The 25,078-nt window shown below is 36.1% G+C and overlaps 1 pseudogene; it reads left to right on the top strand.

Moving 5' to 3' along the window:
* The window catches only part of LOC147510041 (uncharacterized), a 33,967-nt pseudogene that overhangs the window by 5,594 nt on the left and 3,295 nt on the right, over positions 1 to 25,078 (top strand).

Here is a 25,078-nt window from a genome sequence, read left to right as displayed (position 1 = left end):
CGATAAATACATGTTTCGCTATTCAATTTTCATTGATATGTAATTGAATTGTGAATGGTTTTTGAGAATTAATATATCTGAATATATTATAGAGGTCGGTATTTTACATAAATATTATGGACGCCAAAGTGTGATCATGGGTTAAAAGGAGCAAACCTAACCATTCTTATGATGAAGGCTGCATGGGTTTCTTATTGTTGGTCTAATTATATGGAGCCTAATACGGGTATTCCATATTCTATAAGACTTTCTTTCTCAGTTTGAATCACTTTTAAGAGGCACTTTTAATCATTGGAGATTTTTCCCGAATTCTAATAAGGCACCTAAATATCAGCAAAAAATAAGAGGAAAAATAAAATAATAATAATAATGAAAAAAAATGGATAAAATAAACAATAATTAATAGTAAAAATAAATAAAATCCGTAATTAACACCAATAATTAATAAGAAGAGGGCCAAATAATTAACACCAATCTATCTAATAGAACAGAATGGTGTGGGGCCCAAAAGGGCCCCATCCAGTGGCTACAAATCTTCCTCACAAAATATGACATGGCGAATCCAAGTGATATATATTTATTCAAAGTCAACAATATCGGTCAAAGTCAACAATTTATACCGGATATATCGTTATATCAGAACTTCCGATATATATTCGGAAAAAAAAGATTCAATATTCGGTTGTGATATATCGAATATATCCATGTCAGTGTACCAAAAAAATGATATATATATCGGTGATATATCAGATATATCGGCGATATTTTGGGCCTTGCTTGTGCGCAGGGCTAAGAAGGCATAGATCCAGTACCTTGTCATGCAATACACCCTTAACTTGTGTATATGAGTGGCCTAGATTAACTAGCTTTTTCTCTCTCTTGACGCACACTAGCTTTTCTCATTTTTTTAAATCTCACTATCCCAACAACCTAAAATAAACGACTGAAAGGAAAAAGGATTAGCCGTCATATTGATCCATTCGGTAAATACATGTTTTGCTATTCAATTTTCATTGATATGTAATTGAATTGTGAATGGTTTCTGATAATTAATATATCCGAATATATTATAGAGGTCAGTATATTATATCCGAATATTATATATGTTTTTTTGATAAATAAAATCGTGAAATACTATATATTTTTCATACAGGTTGTGTGAATCCGATACGAAACTGATCTAAAATCTCATCTATCATCCCAACTACATAAAATAAACCAAGGCCCAAAATATCACCGATATATCGCCTATATATATTGTTTTTTTGGTACACCAACATGGATATATTCGATATATCTCAACCGAATATTGCATCCTTTTTTTCCGACATATATCGTAATTTCCGATATAACAATATATATCGACCGATATATCCGATATAAATTATTGACTTTGACCGATATTGTTGACTTTGACCAAATATTGTTGACTTTGATCGATATATTGATGATATTTCTGATATAATCGTCGATATTTTCGATATATTGACATACAAAACAAAATTTTGACTGGTCAACAAAAAAAAATATCTCCGATATATAGACATCCTCAATAAATTATTAGTACTGGATTCCAAACCGTTAGTAATATTGTTTTAACCTAACAGAAGTAAAAAGCGTTAGAAAGTGGGAATTACTTACCATTTCATACGTTGGTAACAAATCATGAAAAAATTTTATAACCGTTACTAATAAAGTAATAAGTAATCCAGAAAAGCTAGTGTGCGCAGGAGAGAGAGTGTAATTGGGTTGGGTATCGATTTGCTCACCTAACATTTGACCTGAATATGACACGACACGAACCCGACCCAACACAACCCATTGCCACCCCTAATAGGGACATAACTTATTTTTTTCTTTATTGTCCAAATTGATTTAGGCGACATTAAACAAAACAAATTCCAATGTGTCACTTAAAATCTAAATATCTAAGGCTAAAATTATTTAAATTACTTAATTAAATACGTATATTTTCTTCATAGACATCAGTAATGAAATGAGGTGCCTAATGAAATTTTGAAATTATGTGTATTTTTCAACAATGAAATTTTGGGATGACTATAGCATAGTACAAAATATCATGATATGGCAAGAAATATCGTTCCGTGATTTATAAATATGTATCGTGGATATATCCCCTCTTTGGGGATATTTAACGATGTTTCACATGCAAATATCGTGGATATATCCAAAATATTGACAAATATCATTGATATTTCTTGATATATAATTTATATTTATTTGAAATATAATGATAAATATTCCTCATAAATATTAACCTCAAATATTAAATAAAATTGTTAAGTACACAAAATATTGCAAAATATCTCCAAATATCACATATATTGTAAATATCATTTAAATATCGTCGATATTTACAGTTGAATATATCTTGGAGCATATCGTGATATTTATGTAATATGTATCCTATTCTGATATCTCGATATATATCGTGATATATCGCGATTGTTTGTACTATGGACTATAGTATGTCACAAGAAATGACATACCAGAACAATATTGTAATGAGGTATTGTAATAGGAGGGTTGTAATAGGGTATGTGACACTCTCTCTTTTGCATTATGTAGATGGTATATACCGATCAAAACCTAATTATCCCTCAATAATAAAAGGATGATGAGGTATCATTCCACTTTTAAGTGTATGTTTATATGAAGGACAGGACTGGAAAGGGGTTTGAGGGATTAAAAACTATAATTGTAGAGATTTTAGATTCTAATGCTAAACTAAACTAAACTAACTAAACTTAAACTAAACTAAACTAAACTAACTAACTAAACTTATATACTAAAACTAAGAATTGGAAATAGGGAGAGAATATGAGAGAGATAGATTCAAGAGATTCAAATCCACCAATGCTTTTGATTCAATGACCTTTTGCTTTATGTTGTTCTCCAAGTAGACTACAATCAGACAATCGATAAGTAGATGCCTTTTGGGTGAAACATCGTTAAACAATTAACTCTACTTAAGGTTGTTCCTATGTTCATGTTACTAGTATCTTCTTTTTTTATGTGAGTTTGGGCAGCTATTCAATGAATCACCATCTAAGGCAAACACAAGGAATACTTCCCTTACTCTAAAACACTACACAACTAGAAGAAAAGTAGAGAATAATAGTATAATATTCAATTACAATAAATAAAACTCTATTCTAGCATTATATTCAATTGCAATAAATAAAAGCATGTTACTAGCAAATATTCAATTGCAATAAATAAAACCCTAAACTAGCATGATATTCAATTGTAATAAATAAAAACCTTAATCTATACTTCCATCCCCTGGTGTGGGCAATGGAACTAATAACTAAAAACATAAAGAACTAACCTGATTGAAGAACACTATAAACCAGAAGAATCATTAAACCTTAAGTCGGCTTCATCTCCTCCCTTGAAGGAGAAGATTAGCCTTCCATATAGAAGGAAGAACAATATAAGTCAAGAAGAAGAAGAGTTGAAGAACATAAGACTAGAAAGACTAATTTGTAAGTTAAAACCGATCTTTTATTATTAATCTCTCTCGCCTCAAGTTCGAGACAAGAATATAAGTGAATTGGCCAATTACATGAGGCACTTAGGTCCTCTATTTATAGGGGTTACAATGAGTTCTAGAAGCATTCCAAACCGTCATTTGTTTCCTAATACAAATAGGTTTCTTTCGAGAGTCCAACTTCATGTCCAAACCGAGAAGGAATCGTGTCGATTCATGCGCCGGGCCTTCGATCCATTCTCGGACTCAATCAATGCGTCTGGAAACAATTCTCGACGCTTTCGATCCATCGTAATTTTCTCTCTTACGCTCTATCCTTCTATCCTCTTTTGCGGGCTTTGGTCCAAACGAATCCTTTGGCCTTGGGCTTCCAAATAGACTTTAATATAGGTCCAAATCTTTAAAGCTCCAATTCTTTGGCCTTCTCCATGATTGTCCAACCTCCCATGTGATCATTAATGAACCTTTTTACCCCATTTTCTCTAATATTCTACAAAACTGAGTTGATATAGAATCTTAAAACACAACTTATAAACACTATTAGTCCACTAAGATGGCTAAACAAGAGGCATAATCGAGGGTTAAATAGCACTTTTTGAGTACTTATCAGTATGCCTTCCGTACCATTTCTCCCGATCTTTTTTGGATGAGTATAGAAATGAGGACCCAACCAGCCCAAACAACGTCGATAAGTAGGTGCCATCATCATGGTTCATTTCTTGAGTTTTACACTTTCCGACTTTTACCCACTTATTAGTACGTCAGCCATATAAGAGGGTCAAATTAATCATGGCTAAAGCTAGTTAGCTAGGTAGGGTACGCTGGTTCTATTGCCCAAAACCAAGGGTTAGAGACGTGAGCAAGAGTGTCACATGTAAGAAGCTGGTGGATTGAGTCAAGTCAGTGAACAATATGTGCGTACCTGCAAGTTTGCAACCGGATTGAATGGCTTTCTCATGTTTTCTGAAACTTAATGTAACATAACCCATAGTCAAAGTCAATTCCAATCAAACTAATACGTATTGAACTAGTGAACCACACAATAATGAGTTGATATGATTTACCAACATTACAAGCCAAATCCTGGGCAGTTTAAGCGCCTATTAATTGCCGCTTAATCAGCGCATAGGCTCTATGCGCCCCTCGACCAATTTGATCAAGAAAAAATTTAGAGGTCTGAGCGGTTGGGCAGTTTAAGCGCCTATTAATTGCCGCTTAATCGGCGCATAAGCGCTATACGCCCCTCAAACGATCCGATCAAGAAAAAAATTATATTTCTAAGCAGCTGGGCAATTTAAGCGCCTATTAATCGCCACATAAACACTATGCGCCCCTCGACCGATCCGTAGCCCATAAAATTTAAAGGTCTGAGTGGCTGGGCAGTTTAAGCGCCTATTAATCGCCGCATAAGCACTATGCGCCCTTCTACCAATCCGATCAAGAATAAATTTAGGGGTCTGAGCGGGTGCCATAAAATGGGCGATTTCTTCCACTTAATCAGCGATTAATTGGAAAATCGGTATAAAAAAAGCGCCGATTAATAGGTTTATAGGTTTTTTTTTTTAAAATATTTAAGCCAACAAAAAACCCCAAAAAATAAAAGCCCACGAATTTATATATTGAAAACGTTTCACTTCACCAAGGAAATAATCAAAACCGTAAAAAGTGAAAAACAACCAAAGAAAACTCTTAGGCCAGCTATCACTCCACCACTCAGGCTTGTAGTTTTTTTACTTTATTTTGTTTTAGGTTGTTATATCACTTATATGTGACATATGTATTATAGGTTAGCTAAGGCGATTAATTGCAATTAATCCCCGATTAATTCCGATTAATCGCTATAAGCTTTCGGAGCGACTTGCTCCCGATTAGTGCTTAAACTGTACAGTGAAGCCATAAATATTTCCGACATTTAGTGAAATTACATCAATTCTGACATTTCGAATTCAAATGACATATTTCGTGAAATTCCATTGTTGATATCCTTGTGGAAAATACACATATTTTATACCGACCTCTATTTTATAAGAGTCGGATTTTATAAATGCACATGCAATTAAGTAATTTAAAACCCGACATTGGGCCTTAAAACATAGCAACCCTTAAAACTTTAAAACATTTATAAATCTAAGTGACAAGTTTGAATTTGTATAACGCCACCTAAATATTATGGACATAATTCACTGAATTGAAAAGAAAATAAAAGATCCGAATAAATGGTGTGGGGCCAAATAATTAACACCAATGTATATAACAAAGAAGGGTGGTGATGGACATCCAACACCACCCCTTAACCTTTGGATCTAGCTTATGAGGTGGCGAATCCTAGGGCTTATGAGGTGTGGGTTGTTTAATAGTGTGGAACAAGAGTGTTGCATCATTCTTGAAGTCAACAAATGTTGGACTTTTAGTGGACTTCGGTCGGGCTTTTTTGTCGGGCTTTGAATGGGCTTCGATTAGAGTTTTTTTAGGAGGGCTTTGATTGGAGTTCTTTTAGTATGGGGGTGGATGCCCATCGGGGCCGCCAGGCGCTCGTGTATCGTGTATCGTCGCACGCGGGCGGATGAGCATCGGGCGTCGGCGCGCCGCATATCTGTAGTATGGGGGCGATCGCGATCGGGGCACCGGGCGCGCGTCTCTGGTTTAACGGGGCAGATGCACGTCGGGGCGCCGAAGGCACGCGTATCTGTAGTACGGGGGGAGGATGCGCGATCGGGGGCATTGAAGGCTCGCGTATCTGTGATCTAACAAAACATAATATGTGGGGCCCAAAGGGCCCCATCCAGCAGCTACAAATCTTTCTCACAAAATATGACATGGGTAATCCAAGTGATTTAGGGGTTTGTGCAATTTTGTTAAACCAAATTAGTATCCATGTGATCTATCTAAAAATCACTCAAAAGTCAACAATTGTGGCTGGGCTTATAAACACTGGGCTAGCCTATAAACTATTGGGCCTCCAAATTTAACATGGTACTGTATATAGGGCTGGCCCAATTGATGCTATTGGGTTTATGGATAATGACCAATTGGACTGGTAGAGGAGATAGCGCCGAAGGCGCGTCGAGTTCATGCTAGATAGTGCCAAAGGCGCGTCGAGTTCATCAATGCCGTACGACACGAGCATACCCCAGTAATGAACAAAAGATAAAAATAAGAAGAGGGCCAAATAAGAAAAAAATTTGCTTAGTACTAATTCGTAATTAACACCAATAATTAATACTTTAATTTGTAATAACACCGTAGTAATTGAGTCATAGTAATAGTAATTAACCACTATGTGATGGTCATCATAGATGGTCATCGAGGCCTACATCATGATCCTCATCAAAGCCTACTTCACAGCAAGGCCCAAAATATCGAATTCAGCGAATATTTCGATTTACCCAAAAACCGATATATATCGGATATATCGGAAATATCGGAGATATCTATTTTTTTGTTGACTAGTCAAAATTTTGTTTTGTATGTCGATATATAGGAAATATCGTCGATTATTTCAGAAATATCATCAATATATCGGTCAAAGTCAACAATATTTGGTCAAAGTCAACAATATCGGTCAAAATCAACAATTTATATAAGATATATCGGTCGATATATATCGTTATATCGAAAATTGCGATATATATCGGCAAAAAAAGGATTCAATATTCGGTTGAGATATATCGAATATATCCATGTCGGTGTACCAAAAAAACGATATATATCGGATATATCGGCGATATTGTGGGAATTGCTTCACAGCCTTCACTAACCCAATTAGTCAATATGCTACACCTGCTTCCACACGATTTTAGTGGCACCTTGCTCATAAAAGTACCACGTGGGAATATCTTCCTCTATCTCTTATTATGATAGGGTGTATTTGAGATCAAACAACACAAACCCTATTTTGTAAGTACCTCTCGTTACCATTCTATCAAAACCCAACACCCATCAACTTTCTTCTTCGTGCCCTTGCCCCCAACAATTAATGCACATCGTATCAGCCGCATACTTTACTCTCTGTTCTTCCCTGTTTTGTAAATGATTACTCTCACAGCTGCCTTGGGAACTCAAAACAAACAAGGACGCCATCAACAATATGTCACTATCTGCTCTTATTTTGATCGTATATAATGGCTCCCCATAACCACTTCTCTCCAGCACTCTAATCTATTTCTCAAAATTTCCACTCTCAAGCTCTCTTTACAAACTAAGAGGAACAAGGGCTGGTTTTTAAGAAAAAAACTCTAACATTTTCAAGGTCTTCATAGTTTCGAAGAAAAAATGGTTCTTCTAAGGAAAAGTAAGGAGACTAAACCTGCACTGACTAAACTTGGTTTGGCTTTCAAATTTCAATTGCCAACACTAAGTGAAAATGATTAGTGTTGTGAGGACCATAATGTTAATGTGAATCAACGCCCCTAAACTTAGTGCTCCCTTTACGTGGTTTGTGATCTTGGTTATTCAGATCTATTAATATAACCTATGTTACAGCATACAACTATAAGGAAAGGAAAAAATATGCCCGAGTTGCATATTCTTAACTTGGTTCAGATATGCATATGCCATATTTTATTGCATATGAGGAATCGGTGGACCTAAATGATATACTTGTTACTAAGTTCAAATTAAATCACTAATAGTTACATAGTCTGTGGATTTTCTTTGATTATTGGCATGTTGTCCACATATTAAATTGTGAAAGATTGGTTCTTGGACAAATGAAACATGTTTTCGAACTAGAAGACTTTTTGGTGTGTTTGTGTTTAGCTTGCTTCTTTGATACTTGTGTTGAGCACATATGTTTTGATATTTGATAAGAGCCCAAAACTGTAGTTTTAACCCTGTAACAGTCATACTATTAGACCAATTATGTGAGTAATAATTAAGAGTTTACACTGATTACGTGTTTTTATGCATTTCAGGTTTCAAAGTCCATTATGTGCAGAAATGTGCCACTTTAGCGAGATAAAGGAGCAAAGGTCGGTTACTAAGGAGTTCCGTGATTAAAGGCCAAGATTCAAGAAAACAAAGCCTTTCTAAAGCCCGGTCAAAAGCTGAAAAGTCGACGCGGGCAGAAACAGCACACAAAGTTAGCAGAACTTCCGAAGGCCATATCTTTGGACTCAGACCTCGGAATGGGGCCTACTTTATGTCAAAACGACCGGATCGGAAAGATCTTTCCAATGGTCTAAGCCTTGATCCAATTAGAGGAGCAAAAGCGGACGAAAAGTCTGTTGAAACCAACTGCAGCTGAAGAGGCCTTTTTGGACTGAAAGAATTGGGTTTTAGGCCTGATTCTCTGGCCCAAAACATGGCTCCAAGCCCATGCACGATTTTTGGATATGAAAGTATAAAAAAACAAAAGCTTAGCTCTTTGTTAATGGTAGATAGGAGGTTAGAAAATAAAAAGTAGCTTATAATAGAAAGTAGCCATTAGAATAGCTTCTAGATCTAGATTTAATTGTTTTTAATTAAGTTTAGTTTCAAATCCAATTCTTGTTTTAGATTAAACTCTTAGAATCATTACTCTTAATTAGTTTGATTAATAAAATAGCTAGTTTGTTAATTTCGATTTTTGTCATTTACATTTGTGTTAGATCTGATTTCATTTATTACTTGTTATTCAATTCTTAGTTATTAATTAGATTTTAATTATTGTTTAATTTAGATTAGTAAATTCAATTCTTTATATTATGTTTAGTTTTAATTTAATCGGAAATGATTGCGTAATGATTCTAGGCTAAACCTCCATTAGAGGGGGTTGAGAAGCCTTGATGAAAGCTTGATTCCGATTATCGTAGAGTCGTCGTAATTTCCCTTCCACTCTAGAAATGATTAGTTCACCATGAGAATGGGTTTAATCGTTCACATGCTAGTTATGTATTGGTAGGAATGTCATGTGTAATTAGGGATTAGGAAGAACCAATTGTTCTGCGAAGCAGTTCAAGTCGGATTTCGACGATTCGTCGTTAATAAGATTAAGTTGAGTTACGGTGGAATCAATCCCCCTCTAACTCGTTATCATCGAATCAACGTAGCATTACCATAGTTATTTTGATAATCGACTAGTTGCATCTTGTGGGTAGTTGCATCGTAGTCTAGTTGCCACTTCGTAAATCTCTCATTAGACTTTAGAGTTAAGAGTACTTATACTTAGAGAACATTAACATGCGGAAGGACTAGGAGTGGAACGAATCACTCTACTCCACTATATCTCATAGGATTGAGAGTAGAATCTTTGATAAAATATAGGCACATAGATTAGTTTTAGTTTACTTACATTTTGAGTTTTATCGTTCATTTCGTAGGTAAACTATTTCATTTTATGTTTTATCAATATTCATAAATTATGATCTTACCTCTCTTACCTTGGTAGCTGTTTTATATGGACTTGTTTTCTATTGTAGGTGCACAACACCACTGACCACTCAGAGTACCTAGCAACAACTATAATATTTATGAACGGGTCAATTTGGTGCAATCAGAGTTGGAGATTCTTAAACTTGATGTGAAAGATCTAAAAAGGGCTTTCGAATCGGCACTAGTGGAACTCAAGGACTGTGTTACAACACTTCATAGCCTGTTTTATGAATGGAAGGAACCCATACTGAAAGATATACATGAAGGCATTGAGATAATTGATGCGGAGAGCTACGAACGAGATGTCTTTAAGACACCTTCCCTTGTGAGAAGATGCAATATGTTCCCTTCACCGGACACTCCTTTTGCAAAGAGGAGGATAATAACAGAGCTACTATTTCTCTATTTAGATTAACTTTCATATTCATGACTTTTGAACGGTTTTATAGTCTGATCTATTGATGGTTTGTTGGTTGGGATGTTCACAGAGTGTCAAATTGAAATGTATACCACATAATGTGTCATATTCATAATTGATTTCATAGTACTTAACACACCTCAATATGTTACATAGAGTACCATATTTGAAAATATACGACATAAAGTGGGATATGCAGAACTGATTTCATAGTAGTGAACACACCTCAATATGTAACATAGATTGTCATATTAAAAATTAGACCACATATAATGTCCTATTCAGAACTGATTTCACAGTCGTGAACACAACTCAATATATCACATAGAGTACATTATTTCCAATTAGAGCACGTAAAGTGTCATATTCCGAACTGCTTTCATATTTATGAACACAGCTCAATATGTCACATAGAGTATCATATTTCCAATTAGAGCACATAAAGTGTCATATTCAGAACTGCTTTCATATTTATAAACACACCTCAGTATGTCACATAGTAATTTATTTGCTTTCTAGATTGAATTGGACAACAAGGTTGAAGATTATCCATTTAAAGATATGAAGGCAACTGCGAGTAAGGTATGAAGTGCAAATGGTTTTATTCTATAATAAAAGGCTAACATGATGATGTACCTTTTCAGTACCCAATATTAATTTTTGTAGGTTAAAACAAAAAATGAGATGCAGCTAACTTCCGCGGCTCATGCAATTCACTTGGACAATGATATTAACGAATATCGAAGGGTAAGATGATTCTACTATGACTCATGGTTTGATAAGGCAGTTCCAACTTTGGTAGAAAGTTCCACCTTGAACTACTTTTGATTGTGGTTATGTAGTGATTTGTGCCCGTCGTCGACAGTAATCACTGGTAGCTATATGTCTTTGATCCTAGTGCTCGCAAAGTTGTGATATTGGACTTTGTTGCGGGTAGTGCATCCTACATTTGTGGAGGGACGGATTCGATGAAGTCTACGGTTTGTTTTGTAACTTAAAGTATTTTTGTGATCATTTGAGAATATCTCACAGTCCACGCTTCATGTTTTTTAACTATAACTGACTTTTGTGTTTTCTTAGGTTACCAAAATGCACTACACTATGTCTCTGATTGGAGATTTCCATGCCAAAAATTGTGGTGTGAAAGATTGGGTTATTCATAAATGCAAAGATGTGCCACAACAATACAATGGGTATATATTTTATCTTATGGCCCTAATTAACTTATAGTTTCAAATTTGAGTTTAGTGCAATCTTTGAAAGTATGGTAACTACGTATCTTTATATGTATATCTTCGACTGTGGGGTGTTCATGATGAAATTCATGGAGCTTTGGGACGGGGAAAAGTTGGTACATTGGTTTGATCAGGTAACAATTTGACACAATCTAGTATGTTTCTCAATATGCCCAATTAATTATCTATAGTTTGGTTACCTTAAATCTTCATTTTGACTAACCACATGGATTTGTATATGAACTTGCAGGAGGATATGCCTTATTTCTGGCAACACATTGTTGTCTCAATGGTAATGTCGAAACTAAACAAAATGTGCCCATAGATGATATGGAGAACGTATGCTTCGAGAAGTTTGCACATCTTTTTTGTTGCCTCGATAGTTTGGAGACGTTGAAACTCGAAGACTTAAGCTTTTTGTCAATCTTGTAATTAGCCTTTGCTCTAATCTCTATCGTAGTGTTGTTCTATTTGGCATTGCCTCAACAAATTGACGTTGGAACTTGAAGACCTTCGCTTTTTGTGAATCTTGTAATTAGCCTTAACAAAACATCTCTATCATAGTGTTGTTCTTTTGGAAACTTATTGTGAGATAAGTAATGTAAGTTAACTTGTGGTGGTCTGTTTTGTTTATGATGGGATACAATGTATTATTTCTTTACTTATATTAACTTTCATATTCATGACTTGTGTACGATTTTATAGTCTGATCTATTCATGGTTTGTTGGCTGGGATGCTCACAGAATGTCAAATTGACAATTATACCACATAAAGGGTCATATGCAGAACTGATTTCATAGTACTGAACAAGCCTTAATATGTTACATAGAGTATCATATTGAAAATTATACTACATAAAATATCATATTCATAACTGATTTCATAGTATTGAACACGCCTGAATATGTCACATAGAGTATCATATTTAAAATTATATCACAATAAGTATCATATTCGGAACTGATTTCATAGTACTAAACACACCTGCATATGTCACATAGAGTATCATATTAACAATTATACCACATAAAGTGTCATATTCAGAACTGATTTCCATGCCTGAATATGTTACACAGAGTATCAAATTGAAAATTATATCACAATAAGTGTGATATTCAGAGCTGATTTCATAGTACTTAACACACCTCAATATGTCACATAGAGTACCATATTAAAAATTATATCACAATAAGTATGATATTAAGAACTGATTTCGTAGTACTTAACACACCTAAATATGTCACATAGAGTATCATATTCAAAATTATACCACATAAAGTATCATATTCAGAATTGATTTCATAGTTCTGAACACGCCTGAATATGTCACATAGAGTATCATATTCAAAATTATATCACAATAAGTGTGATTTTCAGAACTGATTTCATAGTAGTAAACACATCTCAATATGTCACATAAAGTGTCATATTGAAAATTGAAGCACATAAAAGGTGATATTGTCAGAACTGCTTTCAACCATCATATCATCATTTCAGTTCATAAAATGAAGTCAATTTGAAAAGGAAAAGGAAACAAGCCAAGTTTTTGATTTCATAAAATAGCTTATAAGCTAATACAATTAGTCCATTCTTCAAACAAGTAGCTCATGCAAATACAACTACGATACTTAGCTAACATAACTAAAACAAGACCAACTCGAGCCTTAAATCTAACGAAATCCGGATACTTCATTCCAACATCATCACAGTCAAATCCATAGCATCCACAATCAAACCCATAGCATCCACAGTTAAACCATAGCATTCTCAGTTGTAAGCCCCCAGTTAATCTCATCAACATTCGTTTGCTTTTCGGGGGTGTTGCTTCTATTATGCTTTCCAGCAATATGGTTCATTGGTTAGTAATTTGTACACTAACTCCCCCCTGAAATCAGTCATCACGTTTTGGTGTAATTTTGGGAAGTGATAAATGGAACGTGCCTTCCACTCCATGAATTTGCACACAAATAGTTCGCAGACCACCCTAAAGCTCAAACAAAAGAAGTATTAAATCTCACGTCATATTTCCAGTGTTAGACTAACTTTATCACAAAAGAACTAGGCTAGAAGTACTTAAGAATTTGGTCATTGTTGAGGGCACTTTCCAATTTCCAACACTGTAGCCTTTAAAAGTTTCTTGCTCTTTTTTTGTGCAATGTGTTCATTTAAAATTGTATAGACACGTTCCATCTGTGTTTCCATTTCAAATTGATAGAAGATATTACAAATATCATCAGTCAGAAATACTCTAACAAAACCTACAACTTAAAATCGACAACAAAATAGTTTCACATGCCAGTGCACAAACTCAAGTTTAGTAACTCACTACTTTCGTGGCATTCTTGTAAGGAACGGGTGTGAGGGGATATCTTATGTTCATTGAATCAAAGTGTACGTGTCCATACGTTATCCATCATGTTATAATGTAGAAGCGTCCAATGGTATCCCCCATTTTCTTTGACTATTTTTCCACTATTTATAGGAAAGAATAGATTCTTAACATTTTCGTGAAGTTGATGTAGTGGATCAATAAAAAAACCTTCTCAAGGTGTATTGCAAAAATCACAGCAGTCTGTCAAAAAATATTAATAATAACCTAATAAGAATACCGATAAGAATATGTAATGAATATACTAATACCTATAGTATGCAACACTGTGTTATATAACCCTAGGTTTCGAACATACGCAAGTCATAGTGTCAAAGTAATGGCTAAGTGCTCTGTTATGAGGCTTACGACCAGGATAAATTTTATTCTCTATCTCTCAAGGATACCAATTTAATACCTGCATAGTGCATCCCAGAAGTAAGTCCATTTTTATCGATGATATATGAGAAGTTGAGAACAAAATGTGTGTTTGGCTTACCTGGCCATTAACAAATCTGTCAAGCATCAATTCTTCCAACTATTTACCGTGTACTTGAATTGTGTCTCTATCCCATGCAATGGTGCTGCAATGAAACACATACAATACATACACCAGTTAATACAATAACATATACATCTCGGTGATGGCCTATTCAATTGTCATTGCAAATACATACGACTACGCATTCTTTACAGTCAAATGAATAGTAGGCATCATAAAAGGTTTTCAGATAGACTTAGATTTTACATACTTGACATGTGCAAACTTGAAAAACCTCCCAACCACTAGCTGCTTTCGAGAATTAAGACATTGAACTGCTGTTGAAGATTCTATTGAAAGTAACTTTTCACCAAGATTTGTTATAGGCGGACAGTCATCAACACATATTACCGTAATCAGTTTCTATTTTCCCTCTCTCTCATTCTTCTTCTTCACTTTTTGTGTAGGCGTTCTCGTCCTTTTCTTTTGATTTACAACCATTGATCACAACTCCGGTTGTAGCTCCTCTTGGTTGGCTTCATTTGTTAGCATCACATTGACCTTGCCTCTTTTTGTGTGTGTAGATGATATATGGATGATGTAGATAGATAATGTAGATGGATGATAGTCGTTAAACAAAATAGAAATGTATCAAAACCTAATTATCCCTCAATAAGTAAAGGATGAGTAGGGTATCGTTCCACTTTGAAGTGTATGTTTATATAAAGAACAAGACTGGAAATGGGGTTTGAGGTATTAAAAACTATTATTATAGATATTGTAGATTATAATGCTAAACTAAACTAAACTATTGAGAATCTATAAGAGAGGGAATTCAAGAGATTAGAATCTACCAATACTTTTGATTCAATTACCTTTTGCTTCATGGTTATTCTCATAAGTAGACTACAATTAAGCAATCGAGCGAGTACCGATGCCCTCTTGGACGAAATATCGTTAATAAATAACTCTACTTAAAGTTGTTCCTATGTTCATGTTACTAGTATCTTCTTTCCTTTTATGTGAGCTTGGGCAGCTATTCAATAAATCACCATCTAAGGCAAACACAAGGAATACTTTCCTTACTCTAAAACACTACACAACTAGAAGAAAAGTAGAGAATAATAGTATAACATTCAATTACAATAAATAAAACCCTATTCTAGTATTATATTCAATTGCAATAAATAAAAGCATGTCACTAGAAAATATTCAATTCAATAAATAAAACCCTAAATTAGCATGATATTCGATTGCAATAAATAAAAACCTTAATCTATACTTCCATCCCCTGGTGTGGGCAATGGAACTAATAACTAATAACTAAAAACATAAAGAACTAACCTGATTGGAGAACACCATGAACCAAAATAATCAACAAGCCCTACGCACCGGCTTCATCTTCTCACTTGAAGGAGAAGATTAGCTTTCCATAAAGAAGGAAGAACACGAAGAACGAGAAGAAGAAGAGTTGAAGAACATAAGACTAGAAAGACTAATTTATTAAGACTCAGCTAGTTAAAACCGAATATTTTATTATTAATCTCTCTCTGCCTCAAGTTCTGGAGACAAGAATATAAGTAAATTGGAAAATTACATGAGGCACTTAGGTCCTCTATTTATAGGGGTTACAATGAGTTCTAGAAGCATTCCAAACCGCCATTTGTTTCCTAATACAAATAGACTTCTTTTAAAGTCCAACTTCGTCTCCAAAATTGAGAAGGAATTGGCTACAGTGTCGTTCCATGCATCTGGACGCACGATCCATGCGTCTCAGACACGAGCAATGCGTCTTGATGGACGCTCGATCCATGCGTCCCAGACGCGGAAATCTATTTTGTATCTTCTGTTCTATCCTTCTATCCTCTTTTATGGGATTTGGTTCAAGCAATGAATCCTTTGGCCTTGGGCTTCCAAATAGGCTTTAAAATAGGTCCAAGCCGCATCTTTAATAGCTTAAATTCCTTGGCCTTCTCCATGATTGTCCACGGGTTTTCCATGTGATCCTTAATGCTCCGAATTGCTCTGTTTTACCCCTTTTTCTCTAATATTCCACAAAACTCTCTTTTTCACCTATAGAATCGTAAAACATAACTTACAAACAATATTAGTCCACTAAGATGGCTAAACAAGAGGCATAAAGGAGGGTTAAATTGCACTTTTTGAGCACTTACCACAACTCCCACCTAGCCTTTTGCTAGTCTCTTAGCAAATAAGATAAAAAATAGATAAGTTATCAAAATCACATCCTAATAACAAAAATAAAATCCTAACTCACTTTCACAGGCATCGCGATTGCATTTACCATATGCAACAAGGCTTTAAACCTTTAAGTTCCCCAAAAAGGATGAGTTATAGTCTCGTGAGGGTTTTCAGGTGATATACCCACAAAATCAATCAATAGCATGTTCAAGAATGATAATATTTTTTAGAGAGAGAAATTCCTTACCCACTTAGTACTTACTCCAATAGACAGTCTCAATTGCTAACTACATTGCTGCAAAGACTCATAGATTATGATGGGAGATAGTAAAAATTGTCAAAATTCTCAATCAAGGCTTATGTGTGTACTTAGTCAATCTCCTATACTCTCCTATCCAAGAAACAGAATCCCTAGTTTACCATAGGTAAATAATCTCGACTTTCAATCCTCACCGGGCATACTCTCATAAAAGAATCTCTCAGAAGATGGTTTACTATTTTACCTCATGTATGTGGGGAAAAGAATAATGAATATGAACATCTCACATACTACCTTGAAAAATGGACTTCTGGATGAAATTAGTCTCATGGAAAGAATGTCAATCACATATGAAGTGTCGGGTCTTTCACTTTAGCATCTTTTCACCTATTCTAGACTTCGTATCATACTGTAGTGATAAGTCATGGGTTGTAACTTGGCTTGGGTATTGGTTTATGAAGAAAAGGTAAAAAGGATTCTAAGGTTGTTTCTGAAAATACTAAGGGTTTTGCTTCATTCTTTAGAAGATTTTTCAAATTATGTATTGCAGAGAAAATCCTTCCTTTGTCTTAGCTTTTCCATCCATTCTGTCCAACTTTTTTTTTTTTTTTTTTTTAAGCTTAGTTGTATATCCTTGATTAGTACTAGATATGCTTGTTTGCCACTAGCTTCTTTCGCTTAGAATAAAATGATGGTCTTCATTGTATCTCTCTCGTATTTCCTTGTAATCTTCCTTTTGTGCTATTTCTTCCTCTTTGTGCCCCTGGTATTCTCAGAAACATATGGGTATGGCTGATAAAGATTTTAGCTATACTCCTTGTCCGGAGTTGGGTAAAGGGTAAAGGGTTTTATGAAAGAAAATGGCTTATTGTAAGGCTCAAAAGGGTTTAACATGATGGTCCTACTAGGTGGGATAAAGGCTGAATGGGTTCACTACTTGACTTATCAGTATGATACTCTGTTTCAAATAGACTACAAGACCTAATGGCTATCTCCCCAGTTAATGTCACTTCGTGATTAACCAAATCAACAAATAATGAGACTATATTACAACGACATAAAGAAATGAAAGATGTTGAGTCACTAAGACTTGGATTTTTCGTAAGAACTCTCCAAAGAATGGGTATAAAGCTCAAGTCTCACGGGCTAAGTCTAAAAAAAATCTACTTCCAAATTATTAGGGATTAAATCTCTTTTCTAACAAACGTACACAAAACTGACCAAGTACTATGGTGATGCCTTGATAAAGAAATCTATCAACAAGAACTATGTCCGAGCATAATAAATAGTCTAAGCGGTAATGAAATCAGCAATATCAGCTATCTATCAAACTCAACACTAAGCAGTATAGAATCTATATCCCAGACTCATCATTAAAATTCATTTTTCTCATGCTACTGATATAGAAACAAAAATACTTTAGTTTTTGAAAACTAATTTTTGAAATCCATTTCTAAAGTACACCCTCCCCAAACTTAACATATGCATTGTCATAAATGTATAGAAATTAAGTAAATGAAATGAATGAGAAAAAGGGAAGATGTTACCATTGATGCCGAATATCAAAATTAATCACAAAAATAAGAACATTTCCTTTTTATTTTTTTATTTATTTTTTATTTTTTGTTAGGTCTTTTTAAGTCAGATCCCTAAGACTATATATCATGCATTATCAATTTGGAGTGAGGAGATAAGATTTTCTTACCCAAATTCGATGAATGTTTGGAGGACGAGGAGGTCTCACCTTGTGGGTTGTCAAAAATACTCCTTGATATGCTGGAAATATTGCTGGTGAAGTTGCTTCTCTACCTTGAACTATTTCAGGTCTGATGATTGTGTGATATGCCTTGTGGTTCCTCTGTGTAGAAGATTGACGAAAATCTTTCTTTCTAACGGGGACAATAGTATCGATCGCCCTTTACCACCACGGTAATGATAATGATAATACATGTCTTATTTCGAGGTGGGGGTGGGGGTAGACTGGTTCACATACTTCTCTCGTTCAGACAATGATGGTGTAGAAGTAGCTTCAGTAGTGCAATTCTTCTTATCAATATGGTTCACTTTCTGCTTCAGAAGACTCATTTTAATATCTAAATTCTGTTGTTTTTCCAAAACTTTTTTAAGCTGATTCTCTAGCAACTGATCTTTCTAGGCAGAAGTCTGTTGTTCATCCTGAAATGTAAAGTTCATCTTCTAAAGGTATGATACTCGCTCTGCCAGTTTTCCATTCTGCTCACTTAAATCCTGAATTTTTTGCAGAGATTCCAAGAACATGGCTAGCAACGCCTCTGTGGTGGGGTTCTCAAGTTCATCACAGTTTTCTGTAGCTTGAGCACTCTCAATTGTATCTTCGAATGGGCAGAATTCTTGAATCATGCTATCAAGGAAGTACACCTCTTCACCTTCGGCGTCATCACAATCCTTATGCAACATGTGGAAGATATGTATGTCCATGGACATCTTACCAAAGTTGATCTTCATTTCACCGTTGTGACAATTTATAAAAGCTTTTGCGGTAGCGAGGAAAGGTCGGCCTAGAATAATTGGAATTTTATCAAAAGCCTCCTGGGTGTCTATCACAATGAAATCCACTGGATAGTAGAAATCGGCTACTTGAACAAGAACATTGTAGACACCCCATTTTTCCACCCCAGGCATAATTCATTCACGATTTTGCCTTGAATTAAATTTGATCATATAAGGTGATTTGCTTTCTCGAGTCTTCTTTTCTATATCAAAATTCTTTCTTTTCATCTTATTTTAGCGTCTTTAGACTCTCCTCCTCATGTTCTAGATATGGCTGAAATTTCGTTGCTTTCTGAGTTTTGAGCTGAAAATGACCAAAATGCCCCTGTAACCCTTTGGAGCCCAAATCTCGTTTTTTCCACTCTTTCTTTGGATGAGATTATTTCATATTTGAATTCTCCTTGAAAAATCCTTTGAAATGAGTACAAGCTTGCCTAGGTTCCTTTTGGATTTCAGAAACCCTAATCTTGCCATATCCTGTTTCAGCCCGTTGTGCGCACTGTTGAGTGCAACATTTTTTTGGAGTAAGATTTCGATCTAAGGGTATTTTTAAGAGTTCATGGAACTTCCTAATGGATTAATGAACAATTTTTGTGAAGAAGAGTTTGCCTAATTTTGACCCGGTCAAAGGGAATTTGAAGCATTGAAAATATGGTCAAAATGGGCTTTTTTGTGGATTTTGGACTTGTGCTCGTGGGCTGTGGATCGAGATCGAGTTGGACCTTTTCATTAGGTTTTATATCCCATTTTCAAGCCTCCAAAAACCTAGAGAACCTTCCTTATCTGTTTGATTTGATTTGATCTCTAAAATCAAGAATATTCTAGAGAATATGCCATTTTGGAGCCAAGTTTGGAAACCCTGGATTATGGGCTCATTAAGGACGTGTAGGGCTTGATTTTTTCCCCTAATCCATCTAAAATATCCAAAGATCAAGGGCCAAGATCGCACCCCTTATCCCACCTCTTGAATCAAGGGCCAGATTTAGGTGGTGCAACCAGAAAGAGATCAAGCCATTGGATTTTTCTTCATCAACACTCAGCCATTGGATCAAACTCAATACCATATTTGAATCCACGCCCAAAAGCTATAAATATGGGTCTCATTCACCCACAAAAAACATCTAGAGCTAAGGATCTGGAGCTAGGAATTCGGAGTTAATAATCTGGACCTAGCTATTCAGAGCTAGTAGCCTAGTAGTTTTCTTTTCTTGAGGGTTCTTCTTTTTTTTCTTTTCTAGTACATCATTCTAGAGTAGAATTTCTTTAGTTTAATCTAGAGTTGAAGGTAAAATTTCGACTTTGAGGTTTTTTTAATGAAGTTCTTCGTGTTCTTCATCTTTAGTTTTCTTTTCCCCTATTTCGATCTTGAGTAGAAGCTTCTTTTCACCAAAAGTTGTTTTTTTTCTCAAATCACCTGTTTCAATCCAAAATTCCCATTTGTCAATTCCAAATCAAGTTAATCATCATCATTCATCAACAATCAATCAAGATCATCAATCAATCAATCAATATACAATCAAGTATGAGGCAACATTCCAAACAAGGTGACATCTTTCTTTTCTCTTTTATTTTAATTAGTATTGCATATTAGGATTTTTTTTTTTTAGTTTTATTATAGCATATAGTTATTAGTTTTTTAATAATTTAGTGAAGATCATCTAACTTGTTAGATTAATTTTTCAATCTTTCTTCGTTCGCCTATCTTCATACATTACACCTCAATAGAAGTAAGGCTGGTTTTACCAGGCGAGCATGGGTGCCTAACACCTTCCCACATCGTACCTTGACTCCCGAACCCAATAATCATTTAGTTTCGAGGGCTAGTCCTTCACATAGGTTTTACTCAACTTTTCCTTAATAAAGTTAGTGGCGACTTTAAAATCAATTGCATAGACCTAGGTACACATTTTTGTGCGTACATGTTTTTTTGGCGACTCTGCTGGGGACATCCCTAGAGAGTCAGACTTACGTTTTAGTTAAGATAGGAAAGAAGAAGGCTTATCTAGAAGCTGGTTGGAACAGAAGGTCAGGGTTAAGGTTATCTCGTGTAACCATTAACTCGCTGATTGAAATGGAGAATTTACCAACAGTTCTTCTCAAGTGTTATCTCTGCCACCTATATCTTCATCACAAATGTCTATGCCACAAGGAAGTTTTCCACTAATACCTTTGCTTGAAGAGCAAATTTTATCAAGTAACACTCGAACTCCTTATACAAATGGCTTTGGTGAATCATCAACCCCTACCAGTCAAGAGGAATTGGTGGAGAAGGTGATGGAAAAAATGTTTCTCAAGATGATGTCAAAGTTTGCAATAACTCCAAGTCTGGGTCAACCACAACAACCAGGTATCGCACTAGCCCCCATGGTTAGTCCTAACCCTACCATTCTACCAACCTCATTACCCACTCCGTATGTTACACATAGATCAACCCAATTGCATGCTCCTATGCCAACCCATACTCCATCCCAATTTTTTCCTTAGGATAACCCAACGTACATGTCTTAACCATCCACTCATCAAACTTTTCAAAGCCCAAACCAAATACCAACTACAACCATGATGTCTAACCCATTCATGTTACCAACCCCAACCTATTTTCCACAAACTCCACAACCACTATTCTACACGAACCCCCAATACCAAGTGCAAAACCCAATCCAACCACCGGTTGACCACGTAATGGAGGAGATTAAGAAATTGAAAGAAGCAATGACAAAGATGAAAGGTGAATACTTGGACCTTGATAATCTGTGTCCATATCCACAGATCAGAGTACTACATAGATTCGAATTTCAAAAAAAGATGGAGCGATATGAGGGAAACGGTTGTCCAAAGGCCCACATTCGTATGTATGCAAGTTATCTACAACTGATGGGAATCGGGCCAGAACTAATGGTTCAATTATTCTAAAGGAGTCTTAAAGGTGCAGCCCTTACTTGGTGGATGAATACTGAAACGCAAAAAATCAAGACTTGGCCTAAATTGGTAAACGCTTTCGTAGCTCACTTCTCTTACAACACTGATATCCAAATGGGCCGAAGGCAACTTGAAGGTTTGAAGCAAGGTCTGAATGAAAGCTTTACCGAGTATATTACAAGATGGAGGACAAAAGCGGCCGAAATCATTGATAGGCCCACGGAGCAGGAGCAAATTAGATTGGTTATGAAGAGTTTGAACCAAGAGTATGCGACCAGGCTAAGTGGTAGTTATCATCCGACATATCAAGCCTTAGTTGCCGCTGGATCACAAATTGAAGATGGGTTATCATCTGGCAATATTTCTCCTATCAGCTCAATGTCTACAGGATCTAACCCGTAAAGAAGAAGCCTCCCACTGTAACGGTGAACAACAAAGAAGCCAATGTGGTTGCTGCACAAGTTCAACCTTAGCCACATACGCAAATTCAGTCGGAGGTAACAACTCATCCTTTTCCCAATCAAGTCATTTTCCCTCCAAGACAACAAGACAGGGGTTTTCCCAGGAAACAGAGGCAGTTCACAGAATTGGGCTTCCCATTACAAGTTGCATGTATTGAGGGCTTTAGTCCAACAGGGCTTGATTATGTTAATGCAGCCGAGGCCTCCTCCAAATCCAGTGCCATTCGGGTACGACGCTTCGAAACATTGTGACTTCCATCAGGCTCCAGGTCACATGACGGAGAGGTGCATGCTCCTTAAACATCTTATCCAAAACTTAATTGATGAGGGTAAGATAGATGCCTCCAGTCTCGACACTCCCAATATTTTGACAAATCCATTTCCAATTCATAATGGAAGAGTTAATACTTTGGAAGCTGTCAAGAAGGATCCGACATCATTCATCATTCCGATCAGACATACGTCCAATGTTAGCACCACAAGGCCAGTTAATCTTCAAGATGCAGTAAGATGCATAGAGCAAACAAAACCTAGAGGTATCCAATTAAATGAGGTGGTAACACCATTTCTACATACTTCACAGATTCAAAAGTCGTTCAAGTTGACTAGAGAGCATCTGTAATCCTTTGTGATGCAGAGGCCCATTATGAAATAGGTAGATCCTTTGAATACATCTCAATCCGCGGCATCACAAGTTGGGTCAGAACCTCAAGGACCCATGATTCTCCAGAATCCAACTCAGTAGCAGGTGATCCCAACTCCTATCACAATCCCCAAGGTCCAGTTTGTGCCAGCTAAGAGTCACGATACCGAGGAGGTTCTAGGGAAGAAGTTAATTGAGCCCAAGAAAAGTAAAGATGACTTAGCAATCTCACTACATCAGTTGAAGCAATTAAAACCTAGTTTGGTAGAGGAATGTGTTGAGACTCACGGTTTGACAAGAGGAGGAAGGATATACAAGGCACCACACTTACAGAAGGATCAGGTTTTGGCCCAACAGCCTGACCCGCCCACGGCTACTGAACCAGAGAAGCAGGAGGGTAGTGAAGTAATCCAACAATTGCAGAAAACCAAGTCCAATATTTTCATATGGGGTTTACTCATGGCATCACCCCAACATAGGCAAGCAGTTCTTCAAGTCTTGAATTAAGCTCATGTTCCAGCTTCTATCCAGCCGAACGATTTGGCATGTACCGTCGCTTCCCTCAAAAGACAAACTCCATAATATTTTTTGATGATGATCTGACCACAGATGGAATAACCTACACGAAAGCGTTGACTATTACATTGCACTGCAAAAACCATAAGGTGCCATTTGTACTGATTGACAACAGATCTGGTTTAAATATCTGTCTTGTCAATTCTACGAAAGCTATTGGAATAATGCCGGAAGACTTCACTTTCACTAAGGATACAGCCAGAGCAGTTCATAGGTTTGATAATTAGAGAAGAGAAGTCCTTGGCAAGTTCACAACTAACATCCAAATAGGTCCAGTCACATTCAAAATCACATTCTTGGCTATGGACATCGAGGCTAATTACAATTTCCTTTTAGGTAGACCATGGCTACACCAGTCCGGTGCAATTCCATCTACACTTCACATAAAGCTTGAGTTCTTATGGCAAGGGAAGATTATCTGCATCACTGGTGATTCGGATGATCTGGATTCTTCAGAAGAGCATAAGGTAATACCAATGATTGAAGGAAAGTGTAACTACACTGAGGAACCATTAGGGATTGTGGAGTTTAGAGCACCCGACAAGGAAAATCTCCCTACCCCGTTTTGCAATGGAAATCCCAAGACGACTCAGTTGTTCTGTGAGCAGAACTATTTTCCAGGATTTGGATTGGGAAAAAACCAAAATGGCATTTTAGAACCACTACAGATTCCTAGTCAAGATGATCGAAAAGGGATAGGCTATACTGAGGAGGTTGTGGAAAGGATTGGCATAATTATTTATCGATTCTAACGCCACGGTGAATTATCTCAGATTGGCTCTACCTAGTCTAGGGGTAGAGATTGATGCTATTATTGATTCTAACATGTTATGGAGCGAAGATGATGACCCAGATCCAAACTCAGAAGTTACTATTTCAGAGTCAGATATTAGTTCCTATTCAGGATATCGCCAACTTAGGTTGGATCATGAGGCTAGACAGTTTAGTTGGATAAATGAGGTTAGATCGACATCATCCTCGTCAGGTATGGACTATACTCCATCTTTTACTTTGGCCAGTTCCCCCGGGTTAGATACTGACCCAGGAGACGAGACTGTCACTCCATATCATGTCCAATTGGACCCTCAGACCATGCTTGAGTTGGATGATATGTTAAACAT

The sequence above is a fragment of the Coptis chinensis genome, chromosome 3 (genome assembly GCF_015680905.1).
Source record: "Coptis chinensis isolate HL-2020 chromosome 3, ASM1568090v1, whole genome shotgun sequence".
Classification (NCBI taxonomy): domain Eukaryota; kingdom Viridiplantae; phylum Streptophyta; class Magnoliopsida; order Ranunculales; family Ranunculaceae; genus Coptis; species Coptis chinensis.
This window is presented reverse-complemented; position numbering and strand designations above follow the sequence as displayed.